Below are 14,408 nucleotides of genomic sequence, written 5' to 3'. Positions count from 1 at the left end.
CGCGGTCCATCTGAAATTGATGCGGTGTGGCAATTGGGTGCAAGAAGTATTTTGGCAGGTAGTGAAACATACTGGGCCGGCGAAGTGTGGCGTTGGCGGGGGCGGACGTGTGTGCCTTAGGCCTTTGCTTTGGCACACCAGGTGCCCCAGCGGCCGCTTTTTACTATTTGCCTATTGGAGATATATTTTTGGGCAAGGTTGGAAGGGACCCGCTGAGACAGATTTTGTTTCACTTGTGGTCTTGCAATAGTGTTGCACTATGTCTACAGTTCCGGTCACTTAGTTTTTTCAGAAGGACACAAAATTCCTCTAGATTTATCATTATTGTGGTTTTCCCTCTAATATTGTTTTTAGACATTAGCTGTGTGTTTTTGTGTATTGCAATTACTAGAAGTTCTTTATTCTGCCTTAGATGTTTCAAGTTGAGTTTCTATTTACAGAAATATTGCATTAAGAAACGGTTATTAAGAGTTATAAAGTCGCTAAAGAATGAATTTACTATGCCATCGCGGTGTTTTATTGCAGGTTTATATAGTGCGTTTATGTGGTTGCGCGCGGTTCCTGCAAATTGATGCGGTGTGGATATTCGGTGCAGCTAGACAGATATTGCCTTAGTGTAGTGTGACTACCTGGGGGCGGAGAGAAGGTGGCGTATGGCGGGAGCGACGTGTGTGCCTTAAGGTAATTTGCATTAGTGCACAAGGTTGCTCCAACGGCCCTTTTACTTTGCTCTAAGGAATCATTTTGGGAGGCAGGTTTGGAAGGAGCCCCGCTGACAATTCTCGTTTACTTGATGTCTCTAGCAAATAGTTTTTGCACTATGCTTATCGAGTCGCACATTTTTGTCGAAAAGCCAAAAATTCTCTAGATTTTTCACTTATTGTGTTTGATCTCTCACTTGTTTTTAGAAATTGCTGTTATATTAATGTGTTTGCAAATTACTAGATTCTTATTTCCACCCGGCTATGTTATTTCATGTCGTTTTTCAGAATATTGCTTAAGAACGTTATAAGTTAAGTCCGCTAAGAAATGAATTTACCATACTCGGGTTGTTTTATTTGAGGGTGTTATAGTAGGTGCTTTATGGTTGTTGTGCGGTGGTTCTTCTGTTTAAATTGTGATTTGCGGTGTGGAATTGGGTGGGGCAGCTAGACAGTATTGCAGGTAGTGAACATACTGAGGGGGAGATAGAGGTTGGCGTTGGCAGGGAGCGATCGTTGGGTGAGGCTTGAGGACATCTTGCTTTGCACACAGGTTTGCCCATCGCATCTTTTAACTTTAGCTGCTTAGAGAATCAATTTTCGGGAGGCATGTAGGTGAAGGGACTGCCGCTGGACGAATTTTGGTGTGCACTTGTCGTCTTGCAATAATGGTGTTGCACTGAGGTCTAGGGTCGCAAAGCTTTTCAAGAAGGACCCAAAATTTGTGCTCCTAGATCTTCTTATATCTCGTGTTTCCAGTTTATTGTTTTAGAATTGCTGTTTTATGTGTTTGCAATTACTAGATTCTTATTTGCCTTGCTATTTTTCATGTTGTTTTTTTTCGCGCGAGAAGTTGCTTAAGGAACCCGTCTATCCGACGTTATATGTCGCGTAAGAAATGACAGTTGAATGCGATCGGGTGTTGTTATTGAGGTTTATATAGTGCTTTATGTGGGTTGCGGTGGTCATTCTGAAGAATTGATGCCGCTCCGCCGTGTGGAAAATTAAGGGTGCGAGTAAGAACAGTATTTGCAGGTAGTGAACATATGACTGGGGGCGAGGAGAGAGGGTGGGTTGCGAGGGGGCGACGTGTGTGCATATTAGGCCATTTGCTTTTGGGCCACCAAGGTTGCCGGTTTTGCCATCGTGCCCTTTTACTGTTGCTCTAGTGGGAATCAGTGTTTTGGAGCCCAACGGTCGAAGGGACCCGCTTGTACAACTCTTTTGTTCACTTTGTGTCTTGCAAAGAAGTGGTTGCTCATGGCGCTAGTCTACAGTCGACAATTTATTCAGAGGCCAATGGGACTTTCTCAATTTCTTGTGTTTCTTTATTGTTTTAGGAGAAATTGCTGTGTTTGATGTTGTTTTGCAATTGGGAACATACTAGATTCTTATTTGCCTGCTTATGTTTTTCTGTTGTTTTTTCAGAATTTGCTTAAGAACGTTATAAGAGTTTATAGTCACTAAGAATGATAATTTACATGCATCGACGGTTGTGTGTGGTTAATTGAGGTTGTATCACTGGTGGCAGAGAGAGTGTGGGATTGCGGTGGTTACATTGGCAGAACTCACTGAATTGGGATATGCGGTGTGAGACATTGGGGGTAGCAGTTAGTGCAGTATTTTGCAGGGTGAGTGAACGATATCTGGGCATTGGGTCGGTGCGGGAGAGAGGCTGGAGTTGTGGGGGCCGGGGGCGGACGGTGTGTGCCTTGTTATGGCCATTTGCTTTGCTACGCAGGTTGCCCCATCGGCCCTTTAGCTTTGCTCTAGATTTGATTTTGGAGCAAGGTGATAGGGACCGATGACACATTTTGTTCACTTTGTTTGGTCTTTGCAATAGTGTGTTTGCACCTTATTGTTTAGCAGTGCGCACAGTTTTTCAGAAGTGCGCCATAAATTCTCTAGATTATTCCATTTTGTGTTTTCCTTTCCTTTATTGTTTTAGGAATTTCGCTGTTTTACCTGTGTGTTGCAACTTACTTAGATTATTATTTCCTTGCTATGTTTTTCATGTCGTTTTTCAGAATATTGCTTAAGAAAGTTATAGAGTTAAAGTCGCTAAGAATATAATTTACATGCATGTCGGGTGTTTTATTGAGGGTTATTATATTAGCTCGTGCTTTAATGTTGTTGGCGGTGGTCATGTCTTGAACTATTGATTGCGGTGATTGAGAATTGTGGGGGCGCCTGCAGTAGACACGTACTCTGGCACGGTTAGTGAATCATTATACTGGGAGGGAGAGGTGGCGTTGGCGGGGGCGATCGGTGTGGCGCTTAGGCATGGCTTGCTCTTGCACACCAAGGCTTGCCCTCCGGCGGGCCTTTTACTTTGCTCTAGGATCATTTTGGGAGCAAGGGTGACGGGACCCGCTGACCAATTTTGTTCACTTTGTGTTTGGCAATAGTGTTGCATCTAACGCTCCTAAGCAACGTCGCTACAATTTTCAGAAGAGGCCAAAAAAGTTTCTAAGATTTTCTATTATTGTTGTTTCCTTTATTGTTTTAGAAATTGCTGTTTTAATGTGTTGTTGCAATTACTAGATTATACTTACCTTTGCCTTGTGCTTATGTGTTTTCAATGTTGTTTTTCAGAATATTGCTTAAGAACGTTTATAGAGTTAATGTCGCGTAAGAATGAATTTATCATGCATCTGGGGTGTTTATGTTATTTGAGAGGTTGTAGTATAGGTGCTGTTGTATGTTATGTGTGCGTAGTGGTTCATCTGAAATATAGGATGGGCTGGTGTTAGGAATTAGGGTGGCAGTAAGACAAGTTAGTTTCCGTCAGAGTGTAGTGAAGGCATAGGCTGGGGGCGGAGAAGCTAGGTGGCGTTGGCAGGGGCGACGTGTGTGCCTTGTACGGCATTTTGCTTTGTGCACAGCAGTTGCCCCATACGTCCCTGTTTTACTATTGCTCTACGGATCATTATATGGAGCAAGGTGAAAAGAGGACCACGCTGACAATTTTTGTTCACTTGTGTCTTTGCAATAGGTAGTTGCACTAAGGTCTACAGTCACGCACAGTTCTTTCAGTAAGGCCAAAAGTTTTTCCTAGATTTTTCATTATTGTTTGGTTTACGCTTTATTGTTTTAGAACATTTGCTGCTTGTTTATGTGTTTGGCATTACACGCATTCTAAATAAGTTGCCTTGCTTATGTTTTACATGTGTTTTCAGAATATTGGCTTAGGAACGTTATAACAGAGATGAGTTAACTAATCGCTAAGAGATTGATATTTAAAATGATCGGGTGTTTTATTGCGGTTTTATAGTGGCTTTATGTGGTTTGAGTCGGTGGTCTTGAGACATGAAAAATTGGTGCTGGTGTGGAAATTGGGTGCATGTAGAACAGTATTGCAAGGTAGTGGAAGCATACTGGGAGCGGAGAGAGGTGGCGTTGGATATAGTGTCTTTTGGTCATGGGCCGTGTGGAATTGGGAGAGAAGTATTGCAGTTTACTGGGGCGGAGAGAAGTGGCGTTGCGGTGGCGACGTGTGTGCCTTAGGCATTTGCTTTGCCACACAGGTTGCCCCACGCCCTTTTACTTTGCTCTAGGAATCATTTTGGAGCAAGGTGAAGGGACCCGCTGACAATTTTGTTCACTTGTGGCTTGCTAATAGTGGTTGCACTAGGTCTACAGTCGCACGAGTTTTTCAGAAGGCCAAAAATATTTCTAGATTTTCATTATTGTGTTTCCTTTATTGTTTAGAAATTGCTGTTTTATGTGTTTGCAATTACTAGATTCTTATTTGCCTTGCTATGTTTTCATGTTGTTTTTCAGAATATTGCTTAAGAACGTTATAGAGTTATAGTCGCTAAGAATGAATTTACATGCATCGGGTGTTTTATTGAGGTTTATATAGTGCTTTATGTGGTTGCGGTGGTCATCTGAAATTGATGCGGTGTGGAATTGGGTGCAGTAGACAGTATTGCAGGTAGTGAACATACTGGGGCGGAGAGAGGTGGCGTTGGCGGGGGCGACGTGTGTGCCTTAGGCATTTGCTTTGCACACAGGTTGCCCCACGTCCCTTTTACTTTGCTCTAGGATCATTTTGGAGCAAGGTGAAGGGACCCGCTGACAATTTTGTTCACTTGTGTCTTGCAATAGTGTTGCACTAGGTCTACAGTCGCACAGTTTTTCAGAAGGCCAAAAATTTTCTAGATTTTCATTATTGTGTTTCCTTTATTGTTTTAGAAATTGCTGTTTTATGTGTTTGCAATTACTAGATTCTTATTTGCCTTGCTATGTTTTCATGTTGTTTTCAGAATATTGCTTAAGAACGTTATAGAGTTATAGTCGCTAAGAATGAATTACATGCATCGGGTGTTTTATTGAGGTTTATATAGTGCTTTATGTGGTTGCGGTGGTCATCTGAAATTGATGCGGTGTGGAATTGGGTGCAGTAGACAGTATTGCAGGTAGTGAACATACTGGGGCGGAGAGAGGTGGCGTTGGCGGGGGCGACGTGTGTGCCTTAGGCATTTGCTTTGCACACAGGTTGCCCACGGCCCTTTTACTTTGCTCTAGGATCATTTTGGAGCAAGGTGAAGGGACCCGCTGACAATTTTGTTCACTTGTGTCTTGCAATAGTGTTGCACTCGGTCTACAGTCGCACAGTTTTTCAGAAGGCCAAAAATTTCTAGATTTTCATTATTGTGTTTCCTTTATTGTTTTAGAAATTGCTGTTTTATGTGTTTGCAATTACTAGATTCTTATTTGCCTTGCTATGTTTTCATGTTGTTTTCAGAATATTGCTTAAGAACGTTATAGAGTTATAGTCGCTAAGAATGAATTTACATGCATCGGGTGTTTTATTGAGGTTTATATGGTGCTTTATGTGTTGCGGTGGTCATCTGAAATTGATGCGGTGTGGAATTGGGTGGCAGTAGACAGTATTGCAAGGTAGTGAACATACTGGGGCGGAGAGAGGTGGCGTTGGCGGGGGCGACGTGTGTGCCTTAGGCATTTGCCTTTGCACACAGGTTGCCCCACGGCCCTTTTACTTTGCTCTAGGATCATTTTGGAGCAAGGTGAAGGGACCCGCTGACAATTTTGTTCACTTGTGTCTTGCAATAGTGTTGCACTAGGTCTACAGTCGCACAGTTTTTCAGAAGGCCAAAAATTTCTAGATTTTCATTATTGTGTTTCCTTTATTGTTTTAGAAATTGCTGTTTTATGTGTTTGCAATTACTAGATTCTTATTTGCCTTGCTATGTTTTCATGTCGTTTTTCAGAATATTGCTTAAGAACGTTATAGAGTTATAGTCGCTAAGAATGAATTTACATGCATCGGGTGTTTTATTGAGGTTTATATAGTGCTTTATGTTGGTTGCGGTGGTCATCTGAAATTGATGCGGTGTGGAATTGGGTGCAGTAGACAGTATTGCAGGTAGTGAACATACTGGGGCGGAGAGAGGTGGCGTTGGCGGGGGCGACGTGTGTGCCTTAGGCATTTGCTTTGCACACAGGTTGCCCCACGGCCCTTTTACTTTGCTCTAGGATCATTTTGGAGCAAGGTGAAGGGACCCGCTGACAATTTTGTTCACTTGTGTCTTGCAATAGTGTTGCACTAGGTCTACAGTCGCACAGTTTTTCAGAAGGCCAAAAATTTCTAGATTTTCATTATTGTGTTTCCTTTATTGTTTTAGAAATTGCTGTTTTATGTGTTTGCAATTACTAGATTCTTATTTGCCTTGCTATGTTTTCATGTTGTTTTTCAGAATATTGCTTAAGAACGTTATAGAAGTTATAGTCGCTAAGAATGAATTTACATGCATCGGGTGTTTTATTGAGGTTTATATAGTGCTTTATGTTGTTGCGGTGGTCATCTGAAATTGATGCGGTGTGGAATTGGGTGCAGTAGACAGTATTGCAGGTAGTGAACATACTGGGGCGGAGAGAGGTGGCGTTGGCGGGGGCGACGTGTGTGCCTTAGGCATTTGCTTTGCACACAGGTTGCCCCACGGCCCTTTTACTTTGCTCTAGGATCATTTTGGAGCAAGGTGAAGGGACCCGCCTGACAATTTTGTTCACTTGTGTCTTGCAATAGTGTTGCACTAGGTCTACAGTCGCACAGTTTTTCAGAAGGCCAAAATTTTCTAGATTTTCATTATTGTGTTTCCTTTATTGTTTTAGAAATTGCTGTTTTATGTGTTTGCAATTACTAGATTCTTATTTGCCTTGCTATGTTTTCATGTTGTTTTTCAGAATATTGCTTAAGAACGTTATAGAGTTATAGTCGCTAAGAATGAATTTACATGCATTGGGTGTTTTATTGAGGTTTATATGGTGCTTTATGTTGTTGCGGTGGTCATCTGAAATTGATGCGGTGTGGAATTGGGTGCAGTAGACAGTATTGCAGGTAGTGAACATACTGGGGCGGAGAGAGGTGGCGTTGGCGGGGGCGACGTGTGTGCCTTAGGCATTTGCTTTGCACACAGGTTGCCCCAGGCCCTTTTACTTTGCTCTAGGATCATTTTGGAGCAAGGTGAAGGGACCCGCTGACAATTTTGTTCACTTGTGTCTTGCAATAGTGTTGCACTATGGTCTACAGTCGCCACAGTTTTTCAGAAGGCCAAAAATTCTCTAGATTTTCATTATTGTGTTTCCTTTATTGTTTTAGAAATTGCTGTTTTATGTGTTTGCAATTACTAGATTCTTATTTGCCTTGCTATGTTTTCATGTCGTTTTTCAGAATATTGCTTAAGAACGTTATAGAGTTATAGTCGCTAAGAATGAATTTACATGCATCGGGTGTTTTATTGAGGTTTATATGGTGCTTTATGTTGTTGCGGTGGTCATCTGAAATTGATGCGGTGTGGAATTGGGTGCAGTAGACAGTATTGCAGGTAGTGAACATACTGGGGCGGAGAGAGGTGGCGTTGGCGGGGGCGACGTGTGTGCCTTAGGCATTTGCTTTGCACACAGGTTGCCCCACGGCCCTTTTACTTTGCTCTAGGATCATTTTGGAGCAAGGTGAAGGGACCCGCTGACAATTTTGTTCACTTGTGTCTTGCAATAGTGTTGCACTAGGTCTACAGTCGCACAGTTTTTCAGAAGGCCAAAAATTTTCTAGATTTTCATTATTGTGTTTCCTTTATTGTTTTAGAAATTGCTGTTTTATGTGTTTGCAATTACTAGATTCTTATTTGCCTTGCTATGTTTTCATGTTGTTTTTCAGAATATTGCTTAAGAACGTTATAGAGTTATAGTCGCTAAGAATGAATTTACATGCATTGGGTGTTTTATTGAGGTTTATATGGTGCTTTATGTTGTTGCGGTGGTCATCTGAAATTGATGCGGTGTGGAATTGGGTGCAGTAGACAGTATTGCAGGTAGTGAACATACTGGGGCGGAGAGAGGTGGCGTTGGCGGGGGCGACGTGTGTGCCTTAGGCATTTGCTTTGCACACAGGTTGCCCCACGGCCCTTTTACTTTGCTCTAGGATCATTTTGGAGCAAGGTGAAGGGACCCGCTGACAATTTTGTTCACTTGTGGTCTTGCAATAGTGTTGCACTATGTCTACAGTCGCACAGTTTTTCAGAAGGCCAAAAATTCTCTAGATTTTCATTATTGTGTTTCCTTTATTGTTTTAGAAATTGCTGTTTTATGTGTTTGCAATTACTAGATTCTTATTTGCCTTGCTATGTTTTCATGTTGTTTTTCAGAATATTGCTTAAGAACGTTATAGAGTTATAGTCGCTAAGAATGAATTTACATGCATCGGGGTTTTATTGAGGTTTATATAGTGCTTTATGTTGTTGCGGTGGTCATCTGAAATTGATGCGGTGTGGAATTGGGTGGCAGTAGACAGTATTGCAGGTAGTGACATACTGGGGCGGAGAGAGGTGGCGTTGGCGGGGGCGACGTGTGTGCCTTAGGCATTTGCTTTGCACACAGGTTGCCCCACGTCCCTTTTACTTTGCTCTAGGATCATTTTGGAGCAAGGTGAAGGGACCCGCTGACAATTTTGTTCACTTGTGTCTTGCAATAGTGTTGCACTAGGTCTACAGTCGCACAGTTTTTCAGAAGGCCAAAAATTCTCTAGATTTTCATTATTGTGTTTCCTTTATTGTTTTAGAAATTGCTGTTTTATGTGTTTGCAATTACTAGATTCTTATTTGCCTTGCTATGTTTTCATGTTGTTTTTCAGAATATTGCTTAAGAACGTTATAGAGTTATAGTCGCTAAGAATGAATTTACATGCATTGGGTGTTTTATTGAGGTTTATAGTGCTTTATGTTGTTGCGGGGGTCATCTGAAATTGATGCGGTGTGGAATTGGGTGCAGTAGACAGTATTGCAGGTAGTGAACATACTGGGGCGGAGAGAGGTGGCGTTGGCGGGGGCGACGTGTGTGCCTTAGGCATTTGCTTTGCACACAGGTTGCCCCACGGCCCTTTTACTTTGCTCTAGGAATCATTTTGGAGCAAGGTGAAGGGACCCGCTGACAATTTTGTTCACTTGTGTCTTGCAATAGTGTTGCACTAGGTCTACAGTCGCACAGTTTTTCAGAAGGCCAAAAATTTTCTAGATTTTCATTATTGTGTTTCCTTTATTGTTTTAGAAATTGCTGTTTTATGTGTTTGCAATTACTAGATTCTTATTTCCCTTGCTATGTTTTCATGTCGTTTTTCAGAATATTGCTTAAGAACGTTATGAAGTTATAGTCGCTAAGAATGAATTTACATGCATCGGGTGTTTTATTGAGGTTTATATAGTGCTTTATGTTGTTGCGGTGGTCATCTGAAATTGATGCGGTGTGGAATTGGGTGCAGTAGACAGTATTGCAGGTAGTGAACATACTGGGGCGGAGAGAGGTGGCGTTGGCGGGGGCGACGTGTGTACCTTAGGCATTTGCTTTCACACAGGTTGCCCCACGTCCCTTTTACTTTGCTCTAGGATCATTTTGGAGCAAGGTGAAGGGACCTGCTGACAATTTTGTTCACTTGTGTCTTGCAATAGTGTTGCACTAGGTCTATAGTCGCACAGTTTTTCAGAAGGCCAAAAATTTTCTAGATTTTCATTATTGTGTTTCCTTTATTGTTTTAGAAATTGCTGTTTTATGTGTTTGCAATTACTAGATTCTTATTTGCCTTGCTATGTTTTCATGTTGTTTTTCAGAATATTGCTTAAGAACGTTATAGAGTTATAGTCGCTAAGAATGAATTTACATGCATTGGGTGTTTTATTGAGGTTTATATGGTGCTTTATGTTGTTGCGGTGGTCATCTGAAATTGATGCGGTGTGGAATTGGGTGCAGTAGACAGTATTGCAGGTAGTGAACATACTGGGGCGGAGAGAGGTGGCGTTGGCGGGGGCGACGTGTGTGCCTTAGGCATTTGCTTTGCACACAGGTTGCCCCACGGCCCTTTTAGTTTGCTCTAGGATCATTTTGGAGCAAGGTGAAGGGACCCGCTGACAATTTTGTTCACTTGTGTCTTGCAATAGTGTTGCACTATGTCTACAGTCGCACAGTTTTTCAGAAGGCCAAAAATTCTCTAGATTTTCATTATTGTGTTTCCTTTATTGTTTTAGAAATTGCTGTTTTATGTGTTTGCAATTACTAGATTCTTATTTGCCTTGCTATGTTTTCATGTTGTTTTTCAGAATATTGCTTAAGAACGTTATAGAGTTATAGTCACTAAGAATGAATTTACATGCATCGGGTGTTTTATTGAGGTTTATATGGTGCTTTATGTGGTTGCGGTGGTCATCTGAAATTGATGCGGTGTGGAATTGGGTGCAGTAGACAGTATTGCAGGTAGTGAACATACTGGGGCGGAGAGAGGTGGCGTTGGCGGGGGCGACGTGTGTGCCTTAGGCATTTGCTTTGCACACAGGTTGCCCCACATCCCTTTTACTTTGCTCTAGGATCATTTTGGAGCAAGGTGAAGGGATCCGCTGACAATTTTGTTCACTTGTGTCTTGCAATAGTGTTGCACTAGGTCTACAGTCGCACAGTTTTTAAGAAGGCCAAAATTTTTCTAGATTTTCATTATTGTGTTTCCTTTATTGTTTTAGAAATTGCTGTTTTATGTGTTTGCAATTACTAGATTCTTATTTGCCTTGCTATGTTTTCATGTTGTTTTTCAGAATATTGCTTAAGAACGTTATAGAGTTATAGTCGCTAAGAATGAATTTACATGCATCGGGTGTTTTATTGAGGTTTATATAGTGCTTTATGTTGTTGCGGTGGTCATCTGAAATTGATGCGGTGTGGAATTGGGTGCAGTAGACAGTATTGCAGGTAGTGAACATACTGGGGCGGAGAGAGGTGGCGTTGGCGGGGGCGACGTGTGTGCCTTAGGCATTTGCTTTGCACACAGGTTGCCCCACGTCCCTTTACTTTGCTCTAGGATCATTTTGGAGCAAGGTGAAGGGACCCGCTGACAATTTTGTTCACTTGTGTCTTGCAATAGTGTTGCACTATGTCTACAGTCGCACAGTTTTTCAGAAGGCCAAAAATTCTCTAGATTTTCATTATTGTGTTTCCTTTATTGTTTTAGAAATTGCTGTTTTATGTGTTTGCAATTACTAGATTCTTATTTGCCTTGCTATGTTTTCATGTTGTTTTTCAGAATATTGCTTAAGAACGTTATAGAGTTATAGTCGCTAAGAATGAATTTACATGCATTGGGTGTTTTATTGAGGTTTATAGTGCTTTATGTTGTTGCGGGGGTCATCTGAAATTGATGCGGTGTGGAATTGGGTGCAGTAGACAGTATTGCAGGTAGTGAACATACGGGGGCGGAGAGAGGTGGCGTTGGCGGGGGCGACGTGTGTGCCTTAGGCATTTGCTTTGCACACAGGTTGCCCCACGGCCCTTTTACTTTGCTCTAGAATCATTTTGGAGCAAGGTGAAGGGACCCGCTGACAATTTTGTTCACTTGTGTCTTGCAATAGTGTTGCACTAGGTCTACAGTCGCACAGTTTTTCAGAAGGCCAAAAATTTTCTAGATTTTCATTATTGTGTTTCCTTTATTGTTTTAGAAATTGCTGTTTTATGTGTTTGCAATTACTAGATTCTTATCTGCCTTGCTATGTTTTCATGTTGTTTTTCAGAATATTGCTTAAGAACGTTATAGAGTTATAGTCGCTAAGAATGAATTTACATGCATTGGGTGTTTTATTGAGGTTTATATGGTGCTTTATGTTGTTGCGGCGGTCATCTGAAATTGATGCGGTGTGGAATTGGGTGCAGTAGACAGTATTGCAGGTAGTGAACATACTGGGGCGGAGAGAGGTGGCGTTGGCGGGGGCGACGTGTGTGCCTTAGGCATTTGCTTTGCACACAGGTTGCCCCACGGCCGTTTTACTTTGCTCTAGGATCATTTTGGAGCAAGGTGAAGGGACCCGCTGACAATTTTGTTCACTTGTGTCTTGCAATAGTGTTGCACTATGTCTACAGTCGCACAGTTTTTCAGAAGGCCAAAAATTCTCTAGATTTTCATTATTGTGTTTCCTTGATTGTTTTAGAAATTGCTGTTTTATGTGTTTGCAATTACTAGATTCTTATTTGCCTTGCTATGTTTTCATGTTGTTTTTCAGAATATTGCTTAAGAACGTTATAGAGTTATAGTCGCTAAGAATGAATTTACATGCATTGGGTGTTTTATTGAGGTTTATATGGTGCTTTATGTTGTTGTGGTGGTCATCTGAAATTGATGCGGTGTGGAATTGCTGTGCATACAGGGTGCCCCACGGCCCTTTCCTTTACTCTAAGATGGTTCTGGAGCAAAGTGGAAGGACCCGCTGACAATTTTGTTCACTTGTGGCTTGCAATAGTGTTGTGCTAGGCAGTAACGTAACTAGAGGGGGTGCGGGCCCCGCTCTCTCCCCGCTGCTCCCCCAGTAGTTCCTCCACTGGGCAGCCGAGTTTGGGAGTGTTACTTTGAAAGCAGCTAGTAAGTTGCAGGTAAAACTTAGTCCCTTTGTAAAATGTATAATGTAGCAATATAATTCTTAATGAATCAGATGATAATCGAGCATAGGACTGGCCAGATATGGGATGACTTTGACGTAGTTGGTCAGCTTGAATATATTGCAATATATGGACAAACAATCCCTTTTTTGTTTAAAGGGTAAGGCATTTTTCAGTAGCAGTATGCACAAAATGTCTCTCTCTTAAATGTATTGATAATGGGTTGAGTGCAGAGGACTCTTGAATTTTTCTATATTTATTTTGTGGTCACAGCATCATTGCACCCCCGCCTAATGGTTTTAAAAATTAGTGGTGAGCACAACTTTCCCTTTACATATATATATTACCTGAAAAATATATACTTGTAGTTGATATATGAATGAATGCATGTATAATTTGTAAGTACACTGGACCTCGCATACAAATGTTCCATAGTGAAGTACACAAGCAGACTGAACATTAGAGAGGGAAGGGGAATAGAAATCGTATGTATATTTGTTAGTGTAAAACATTCCTTGGGTAAAATTAATAGCAAGTAATGCATTTAAATGTTAAATCTGTTCTCCAACTGTTCTCTGCTCACAAACAGGCCCTGGGTGTGAATCTCCAGACTTCTGTGAATCTCCGGACTTCTCCTGATTCATGGCTGCTCTTGGAAAGGACGAGCCTTTGGACCTCCTACATAATCTGACACCCACAGCAAAGTTTCGGCAAAACGTTTCAGTTTTACGCAACATATGCAACAAACACATGAAAGGAAACTACAAATGTTATCTGTAATCAAGAATGCCTTATTTTTGTCCATAAATAAAATAATTATTTTCAAACATGCTTGTGTAATATTTATTTGTTGTATTAAATTTTCCTCTAGCGGTATTATTAATCTAGTCAATACTGATGTTAGTACAGAGGATGCTTCAGCAGCAAGTAGTCAGCATAATGAGCTTGCAAATTCAGTCGTAGTGCAGGTTTCCCCAGTAGCCACTTTCACTGGTATATGTAGCATTTAATTAGGAGCAGCACTACTCAATATCTTAAAATTAAAAGTGCCTTTATTACATTATTTTTTTGGCTTTGCAGTTAAGTTTCGGCGCTTCCTTGGCCCTTTATCAAGCTATCAAATACAAAGAATGCTGCCAATGAGTGGCATAGTGAGACATCAAGTATTGTATAAAGTCTGCAGTTCTGTAGCATCATTAATTGTATCATTTATTCTATTTCTATATGTGACTTTGGCAGTTTATGTAGTTAAAGGGGTTGCTCTACTTTTCAATACTTTTTCAGTTCAGTTGTTTTCAGAATTGTACCAGAAAAAAGACCTTATTCAATTACATACAGTTAATTAGAGTTAAAGCCTCTTTCATCAGCTTCTTGTGTCTTTCTGAAACAGTTTGGGGAGGGGGGTCGCCGCTTCTGTAACTGTTCTAAACGTATACATCTAAACTAGATACATTTCTTATGTTTAGCCCTGCAGAGTTGAATCCTTGACTTTTGTTAAAGGCAGCTGTTAGAATTGATACAATAGTTGCTAATATTCCAAAAATACTGCTGAGAAATGTATCAACTAATGGAGCAAATTGGAACAGTTCAGAATCTGCACATGGAATACTGAGCTGCCAGACTGTAGCTCCAGAAATTGGAACATTTACACTTAAATTTTTGAAAAACTATCAAAAATAAAGAGAATGTAGCAATTTCAGTCTCCTCAGTCCAGAGAGGATGCTCTTAATGCAGAATTAAACAAAAAAGAGAAAAGGAGATAGAAGGCACGCTAATCTATTG

General features: G+C 41.1%; 1 long non-coding RNA gene across 2 annotated transcripts in view; it reads left to right on the top strand.

The window, feature by feature from the left end:
* The window catches only part of LOC121395050, a 47,339-nt gene extending 33,886 nt beyond the window's left edge, over positions 1–13,453 (top strand). For both annotated transcript variants that reach the window (XR_005962213.1, XR_005962212.1), the window contains one exon: positions 13,216–13,453. This is a non-coding gene — a long non-coding RNA (uncharacterized LOC121395050). The remainder of the gene's footprint in view (positions 1–13,215) is intronic.
* Positions 13,454–14,408: the final 955 nt, after the last annotated feature.

This window comes from Xenopus laevis, chromosome 6S (genome assembly GCF_017654675.1).
Source record: "Xenopus laevis strain J_2021 chromosome 6S, Xenopus_laevis_v10.1, whole genome shotgun sequence".
NCBI classification, from domain to species: domain Eukaryota; kingdom Metazoa; phylum Chordata; class Amphibia; order Anura; family Pipidae; genus Xenopus; species Xenopus laevis.
Note: the sequence above shows the minus strand (reverse complement) of the source record. Positions and strands in the feature narration are given on the sequence as shown.